At 44.3% G+C, this 9,571-nt stretch overlaps 1 long non-coding RNA gene across 1 annotated transcript; it reads right to left on the minus strand.

Annotated features, from left to right (window-relative positions):
• Positions 1–1,556: 1,556 nt before the first annotated feature.
• On the minus strand, positions 1,557–2,384 carry LOC134035228 (uncharacterized). Its single transcript, XR_009932329.1, has 4 exons — positions 2,196–2,384; positions 1,972–2,152; positions 1,850–1,936; positions 1,557–1,718 (listed from the first exon to the last, which is right to left on the minus strand). It is a non-coding gene; the product is annotated as an uncharacterized LOC134035228 (long non-coding RNA).
• Between the last annotated feature and the right edge of the window lie 7,187 nt (positions 2,385–9,571).

The following is a 9,571-nucleotide window of genomic DNA, read 5'->3' on the forward strand; positions in this document are numbered from 1 at the left end:
AGTCGTTAATGTCTAATTTAGCGTCATCTTTCCACGTTTTTTGAAAGCGATTGGCATATTCAGAAACCGTCTCATCAGATTTACGTTTACAATTTAGTACCTGAGTCACATCACGTTCTTGGAATGCGTGTTTCTGTAAGAATTCAGACACTTCCGCAATGTGGGCTTGTTTATGCGCATGCGTCAACTATGGATGGGCACTGGTCACTGGCGCTGGAGCGCTTTCCAGCACCCCTCCCAGAGACTCCAAAAAGGGTGGGTACTCTGCGCTGCCGTTTGGTGCGTAAGCACAAACAACAGTGAGGACCCGTCCCCCCCACCCGAAGGAGGGAGGCTACCCTCTCGTCCACCGGGGTGAACCCCAACGTATAGGCGCCAAACCGAGGGGAAACAAGTATTCCCACCCCAGCTCGACGCCTCTCACCGAGGGCAACTCCAGAGTGGAAGAGAGTCCAGCCCCTCTCAAGGATACTGGTTCCGGAGCCGATGCTGTGCGTTGAGGCGAGGCCGACTATATCTAGACGGAACTTCTCTACCTCGCGCACCAGCTCCGGCTCCTTTCCCGCCAGCGAGGTGACGTTCCACGTCCCTAGAGCTAGCTTCTGCAGCCGAGGATCGGACCGCCAAGGCCCCCGCCTTCGGCCGCCGCCCGTCTCACACTGCACCCGACCCCCATGATGCGGATGGTGAGCCCACTGGAAGGGGGTCCCACGTTGTCTCTTCGGGCCGTGCCCGACCGGGCCCCATGGGAAAAGGCCCGGCCACCAGGCGCTCGCCATCGAGCCCCACCCCCGGGCCTGGCTCCAGGGGGGGCCCCCGGTGACCCGCTTCCGGGCAGGGGCAACTGAGAACCATTGTTTGTTTTCTTCATGGTAGGTTTTTGAGCCACGCTTTGTCTGGTCCTTCGCCTGGAACCTGTTTGCCTTGGGTGATCCTACCAGGGGCATAAAGCCCCCGACAACATAGCTTCCAGGATCACTAGGATACGCAAACCCCTCCACCGCGGTAAGGTGGTGACTCAGGGAGGGGACAATGGATTTTGGTGTTTCAAAACCCATTGACACTGTATGACTATGTTTAGCCTGTGTTCTGCTCCTCTCATCATCTCATAAAGATGCAGCTAAGGAGGTAGATAAGTGCCTAAATGTGTTACAAATACAACATGTTATATATACATTACATTTAGTATGTAAAGCACTTTGAGCTGCAATTCTTGTATGAAAAGTGCTATATAAATAAAGTCTTACTTACGTTTACATTTAGTCATTTAGCAGACGCTCTTATCCAGAGCGACTTACAGTAAGTACAGGGACATTCCCCCAAGGCAAGTAGGGTGAAGTGCCTTGCCCAATGACACAACGTCATTTTGCACGGCCGGGAATCGAACTGGCAACCTTCAGATTACTAGCCCGATTCCTTAACCGCTCAGCCACCTGACTCCCTATATCTGAATTTATGAGTGACATGCAGTGTTGCCACAGTTACTTTGAAAAAGTAATCTGATTACTGATTACTCCTTTAAAAAGTAAGTACGTTACTTTACAGATTACTTGATTTTAAAAGTAACTAAATTAGATTACAAGTTACTTTATTAGTTACATTCAACAGCTGCCGACAACACCCCGGTTTTGCCAACACTCACTTTAAGAGAAGTGCATTTTTAACAGTAATGTACACAACAACAATGTACAATGTATCTCCTGACATTTTAAGTTGAACTTAATAGTGATTGTATTTCCAACTCGAAAATGGGCATCTCTCTCCTCCTCCATTGTTGTTTGTGTCTCTGCGTGGTACTTCAATTGTCTCCAAACATCTCCACTGTAACTTAACCGATGAGAGGCAAGACACAAGTGTAATGTTGATTTATAGACAAGAGTTTCTTTTGAAATGTTGACCTAAGAATGCACTTGGAAAAACGACTCAAGTCGTAGGCCTACTTTGGGGAAAAAAACAAACCATAAAAAACACCCCGAGTACAGTATATCTGAGATCATTTGCGAACCATTACTTTTAGAAAAAACATTGATTTAGTTGCGGTTTGTTGCATTTGTTCATGTAATAGTTTATTAATCTTATTGGTCTTTCTTATTTTTCACATATAACCAAATCGAGATGGCACCGGAGCAAAGGGGCTTGAGGAAAGTGGTGACTCAGAGACACTGGGAGGGAGTGGTAGGTCTATGTATATACACGTGACCCTCATGCTGAAAACGTGACTTAATTGTCGCATAGGCTACATGACTTCACTCCCAGAGACGCAAGAAGAAATCAAATATATATTTTACTATTAATGACAAAATAGTAACGCACAGTGACTTGGACAAGTAACTTTACTGATTACTGGTTTGGAAATAGTAACACGATAGATTACTCGTTACTGAAAAAAGTGGTCAGATTAGAGTAACGCGTTACCTGCATCACTGGTGAAATGCAAAAACTATTGGTCAGCTACTGCTATGTAAATGTACCAGAGAGAAAGAATTGAGGTAGATGTACAGTTACTGGGTCTTGAAACGGCTAGTGGAAAAAATCAAATCTGACAGTTAGCAAAGCTCTGAATGACTACATTTTGCCATCCTGTGGGGATTTTGTGGGAAATGGCAATCACTTGAGTATCACAGTGATTTACTGTAGTGTAATTTTACTTCGCTAAAATAAACATTTTCATTTGATTTCTTTTTCCTTGTCATGCTAAACGTTAAATTGCATTAGACATTTACAAACGTAAGTTAGCTCATTTCATGTCTACACAGCCAATGGTTGGAAAGTATAGATATTGTAAAACCCAATCAAGTCCTTCACTTCTCAAATTCATATTTTGTGCGGGACAATATGGCTACGGTGATTTGCTATGATAGCTCATGGACAAGGTTCCTTCCACTTCACCTCTTATTAGACAATGCATTGAAACTCATCATGCCAACAGTCCGGTGTAAACGGCACTACGGTGAGTAAATCCACACATTTGTTGTGTTGCCATTCATTCATAAATTGTATATTATCTTATACATCTCCAGGTTGAGGATAGGTCCAGTCCAGTGTTAGCGGAAGACAGCATTGAGGTTGATGACAGGCCCAGTCCAGTGGAAGAGAGAGTCAGGGAAGGCCAGGATGCCAGACCAACTTTTGATTATTTTAAGAGACCCAAGTCATAACACTTACACGTTTTCTTTAGTTTCCACCCAAAGCAGGAATCAAAAACCTCAGTGGTACAGAGGGTTTTCTGTGTTAAAAACGGCACAAATCGGAAATGGCTGTCATACAATGAAGAAAGCCATGCATTATACTGTTCAATTTGTATGGCCTTTGCAAAACCTACTGACAGCAGTACTTTTATGAGTGGAATGACTGATTGGAAACATGTTCACCAAAGGGTAGAGGAGCATGAGGAAAGTAACATGCACAGAAGTAAGTAAGTAAGTCAGGGAGTCAGGTGGCTGAGCGGTTAGGGAAGCGGGCTTTTAATCAGAAGGTTGCCAGTTCGATTCCCGGCCGTGCCAAATGACGTTGTGTCCTTGGGCAAGGCACTTCACCCTACTTGCCTCGGGGGAATGTCCCTGTACTTACTGTAAATCGCTCTGGATAAGAGCGTCTGCTAAATGACTAAATGTAAACGTAAGTAAGACTTTATTTATATAGCACTTTTCATACAAGAATTGCAGCTCAAAGTGCTTTACATAAAATCAACAAAAACAATAATACAAGTGTTGATCTAAAACATATAACAAACCAAACTAGCCGCACTCTATCTGCGGTCTCTCGAATCCGTCTTAGATACAGGCTGCCACTTGCAGTTTCTAATACACAAACATGTCAAGGGGGTAGACAGGACGGGAAGACAAGGTTAAATTTCAGCATAACATGAGGAGAGAGAGGAGAAAAAAAGGCAACCCCCAGACTATGCTCCTAGAGGAGTACAGTGTGGGAACAGGCAAAAAACACCTCAGCACATAAGCACAGACATTGTACAACATTACAGAACCACATGACTTGCAACGGGGAGGGGGGGAGGGGTATGGACAAGCAGCATCTGGACCTGCAGCCATAATAGGCACTGGTCACAGACCCGCCAGCCACACCGGGGGAACAAGCAGGCGAAGGCGTTGGATGGTGTTAGTTCGTTTCCTCCAGGATCACAATGACTCGTATTGAGAGACTTGTTGCTCTTGTTGGTTAGTTGTAACGGTTTCAAATTCTTGTACTCGCTGTGAAATATTTTACTGTTGATTGTTTTTTCTACAGGTACACTCTTGTGGGGAGTTTCATGTTGTTCAATTGTAACTTGTTTAACTGCATGCTCTTGGGGTTCTTCCCTTTGGCACTTATTTGGTTTTCCACAATGTATGCTTCATGCTTTGGCTGCTCGCAATGTTTGGGGCTATCTCGTTGTTATGATCAGTGACCTATGCTCTTTTGTAAAACTCTCTCTTGGAAGTCGCTTTGGATAAAAGCGTAATGGGGGAAGGGGTGTGATAGCATATCTGTAGTAGATGAAAGTTAGTGTATGAGTGTGCCTGGGTTGGCGCCTTCGCCTAGGCCACAATCACAGTCATATTCTCAGTTCGCAGATAGTATTGCCATGGAGACATCCTTGGTCATGACCCAAGACAGAGACGCAATCCACAGGTGTCTGTGGGAGGGGGAAGGGAAGAGACTACAGAGAGTCTCACTGCAGCGCTCTCCAGGGGAGTTGTTGTTCCAGCAACGACCTTGGCCAAGGCCTGAGCTGGTTACGGGGCCGAAAGCAGATAAGATTGGGGTAGTTGTTTGGTCGAGTAGGCGCCACGTCTACTCATCATTATGGCCTCCAAGTCGGTTCACTTTCCTTTGCAGAGCCGCTAGTGTTGCACACTTGAAGAAAGTGATACTCTCAACAGTGTGCGGGGGGAGATTGTCTTCTTTTATTCAAACTTTAAGGTTTCACTTACACACAACGACTGCTTCTTTGTCTTTCCCTCGACAACTCGTCTAGCTTAGCTTTTTTCTTCTTCCTAACCGTCATGCAACTGCAGTATCATTTCTTACTAACAGCGCCATCTAAGCCCAAAACATGCAACAGCATAGTAAATTAAGAAAATAAAAGGCCACAAAATCATGAAACGGGACCAAAGAAAAGACAAAATGGGGGGTATGCCACACTCCCCTGCTTAACTAAATGTCGTCCCGACATTTCCCGGCTCAGTTGCTTCTGTTTTAAACAGTTTGATCACTTACAGGTTCAAGTCCATTATTCAAGACACACATCTGATGACAGATTTCACATCACATCTATCTCAACTTAATGCCATGTGTTAAACAGAGGAAGTCATTGTGCACTACGACAACCATCCATTTACTCCGCTGTGTTCACGGGTAGCTTGTCTTGACTGGACTAGGCGTGACCTTTGACCTGTAGTGTAATCACATCACATAGAATCTCATACTTCAATGATACTAATAACACATCACTTTTCCTCATATCGTTTTGTTATAAGATTCTTTTCACAGTTAGTCTTTTCAACCATACTCCTGTAAACACATTATCTTAAAACCACCATTTCTTCTTCAATTATCCTTGTGCGATTCTAAGTGTACAAACTGACTTTGTGTGGGCCTATACAAACTAAAAGTAGCTTTTCTTAAACATTTTCTTCACAACACATTTCCATTTTCACTCCATCCTATGACTTTGACATGAACAGGAACTTACAAATTGCATCCATCCTAATACTGGATGGCAAGAACTGGCATCTCTAAAATGCATCATATGATCTCATAAACTTAATTCAGTTACGGTGGGCTGCCCCAACATATCATATGTGAATGTTTTGGGAGCATGTCTATTTCTGAAAGGATATTGTCTTGCAGGTGGTGAGGATGGTGGAGCCACTTCTCCCTCATTGCTTGCTGTCTTCAGCTCAGCATCTTCTATTTCCTCACTCGGACCTGCTGTCACCGTCACTTCATTTTCCAGTTCAGTCCCAATCTGTTCTTCCTGCTTTCTATCGGCATCTGATGTCCACAGGGTCTGTTCTCCTATCACATCATCTCCCTCAGGTGCTGGTGTTGCAGCCCGTGGCTGGAAGGCTGTAGCCTCTGGTCTGAGGTTGCTCCTGGTTTGTGCTGCGGAATCTCCTTTGGGCCATCCGGACATGCATCGCCAGTCATCCTCTTCAGAGTCAGATGAAGACTCGGGTTCTGCATTCTGTGTTGTTGATGTCTTTTTGTCTGTGTGTGTTCTCTCACCTCTTTTCTTTTCAGGCTTGTGTGACTCAACTGGCAGGAAGTCACAGGGGAGTAGCAGATTCCGATGAAGCACTCTGGTGCGACCCTGGCCATCCTCTGGTTGTACTTCGTAAACTTCCCGGGTCCACCTCTTTCGGTCAAGTTCCTTATGAGAACTCTGCAGCCAGGATACAGCTCGGCACCTTGAACCTTCCGGTCATACAGGTTTTTCCCCCTGTTTCCACTTGCCTTTGCAGCCTTGGAGGCTAACTGGTACGCCTCTTCCATCCTCTGTTTCCATTTCTTTGCATAGTCATCATGAGATGCACTGCCATCACTGTGAGGGATACCGAACAAGATGTCAATAGGCAATCTGGGGTTCCGACCAAAGAGCAGGTAATATGGTGCGTATCCGGTGGACTCATTGCGCATGCAATTGTAGGTGTGTACTACTTTGGCAAGAGAGTTTTTCCAATCTGCTTTAGCTTGATTATCCAGGTTACGCAGCATGGCTAGCAGGGTGCGGTTGAAGCGTTCCACTTGACCGTTCCCCTGTGGGTGGTATGGGGTGGTGCGAGAACCTTGGATGCCACAGTATTTTTGGAGCTCTGCAAATAACTTATTCTCAAACTCTCTACTCTGATCATGGTGTAATTTACTGGGGAAGCCGAATTTGAGAACAAAGTCACCAAATATCTTCTCAGCTGCAGTTCGAGCACTGTTATTTGTACACGCATACGCCTGAGTGAATCGTGTAAAATGATCCATGACCACCAGAATGTACTCATATCCTCCTTTACACTTCTCTAGGTGCATGAAGTCAATTGAGACCATCTCAAAGGGGTATGTTGTCACAATACTGGTAAGTGGTGCTCTTACTTTTACGTTTTCTGTGGTCTTTTCCATTTCACACAGTTGCACACCTTGTTGATGTGATGCTCAACGTCTCTCTGCATGTGAGGCCAGAAAAAGCGCTGACGGATTAGATGGAGTGTCCGTTCAACACCCAAGTGTCCCATCTCTTCATGCAGCTCTCTCACGATGAGGGGACGGAACTTTGGAGGCACAACCAGTTGTGTTCGTGTTGCTGTTTGTCTCCGGAGAACATCCTCAGCATCAATCACCAACTTTGCTTTCTCCCTTGCAAACACCACCAACTCACTGTGAGTGTCCTTCACCCTTGGCCACTGCTGTTGTGCGACCTGCTGTTTCACTTGCTTCAGCAGTGGATCCTCGTCTTGAGCTGTTCTCAGTGCTTGAGGGGCGATCTGCTTCGCTGCGCTCATCCCCGGCTCACTGCTCAGCTCTGCGATGGCTGTGGTGATGGTCACTGGACACAGCAACGGCTCTCTCTCCACCTGGTGGACTGACAACCCTTTGGAGACGCTGGACAAGATTTCAGGTTGTATCTGTTGTGAACATGTTAGCATATACTTCTCTATGTCAAGGGGCATTCTTGATAGGCCGTCTGCGTCAGAGTTAGCCTTCCCTGTCCTGTACTTAATTGAAAATCGGAAATCTGCCAATTCAGCCACCCATCTCAGCAGTGTAGCATTCAATTTAGCTGTTGTCAGCACATATGTGAGAGGGTTATTATCTGTATATACAACAAACGATGGAGTATAATACAAATAATCCCTAAACCTCTCGCATATGGCCCATTTCATTGCCAAAAACTCTAGCTTGCCAGAGTGTAGATGGTAATTCTTCTCTGGAGCAGAGAGTGTGCGGGAGCCATACGCGATGACCTTTAACCTTCCCTCCTGTCTTTGATAGAGCACCGCTCCAAGTCCCTCCTGGGACGCATCACAATGTGTAACTAGAGAGGGTAAAATTTCTGGGGAAATTGTAGGGTGTGCTTGCTTGCGTCGGTTGCACAGGGGTCCGTTTTTGAATGACATTTTTACAACTGATATTTCTGTATATTTTATATAAAAATGCATACTTATTATTTATAAAGATTACATAGATTTAAAAGCACTTTTTTTGCTGCTCATTTACAACTGAAAATACGAGTGAAGTGTAGAATGAAATAGATGTCTTCTCATTTCCCCTGCAAGAGGCAGCCTCATCGTTGAATCAAAACGAATAAATTTGGCAGACCGGTGTAAAAATTGACCTAATCTCTATGACTTAAACGTCATTTTAAGTTATTCCCTTCTCATGATATTTTCAGGCATTTAGCCTACTCATTGCATTCATTCATTAATAAAGAACCCCCTTTGAAGATTATTCTACGACGTTACCCGGCAGTAGAAGATGGAATCGCGATTCAAACAGTACCATCTGCTAACTGAAAATATGCCCCCCAAAACGTAAATAAGATTGACATTTATTTAGTGGAAAATCGCTCATTCATAAAAAGCTCACTGGTAGCGATCATTGTCAGTAACAACGCAAAATGCGATATAGCCCTGTGTGGAGAAGCTGCCCCGGTAAATTGTACTACTACGGTACAGTACTAGACTACTGCTGTGTTCGTCTTGGTAGCGATTGCATTGGTTGAATTGGATTTAACGTTCCGTTGTACGGTTTAAGATGAAATTAATTATTTTCATGAACAGATTGACAACGTTTAGGCTGTGGCAATGAAGTTCAGGTTAGTAGTTAGATAGACTTTTGATTTAAGTAAGGGGAGTGCCGAACATGTTCTGTCGCCGTTTGACTTCCTAAACAGCTGTGTAGTGTAGATGTTTTTGTAGTGTGTCTCGCGTAAGCTACAGCGTTGCAGTGAGCTACACTGGTTTGAAACCACAGGTAATGGTAATTTCACCAACAAATCGTTTACTAATTTCAGAATAAATCCTACAACGAAAATGTATATGTGAGGAATGTTTATTTTAACGATTGAAAACAGATAACGCTACATCATAGACCACTGTAGTATGTGTTGCCCGGGCAACACAGGCTAATGTCATGATGCTAATACTTCAGTGAAATAGTAGACTACTGTTTCCGAAAGTAGATGTACTTCCTTAATAATATCAGCTTATACTGTACATTACACATCACAATTGTGTGTCATATCACAAAGTAAAATGAGTAAATAGTTATCACCCTGGCCTCTTTGCTTGTGGCGTTTCTGCAGCTGCCTTGCAGTAAAGCTATAGTTAGCCTAGCTATCACCCAAGTTAACAGATGTGAAACGAATGTTCTGCCAAAGGTAGTCACGCGTGTTTTCGTGACGTTAGTGACGTAGTGACGTTAGTAACGTCAGTGACTGTGGCTAGCAAATTAGCCACCGTTAGCTTCACTTTTCGCCACAAAAACTTAACTTGAACCTAAACAATGCAACGGAACGTAAATTCCAATAGAAGCAACTCAATCGCTACCAAGACGAAACTTTTGACACCTACGTTGTCTA

Source organism: Osmerus eperlanus, chromosome 15, assembly GCF_963692335.1.
Source record: "Osmerus eperlanus chromosome 15, fOsmEpe2.1, whole genome shotgun sequence".
Classification (NCBI taxonomy): Eukaryota; Metazoa; Chordata; class Actinopteri; order Osmeriformes; family Osmeridae; genus Osmerus; species Osmerus eperlanus.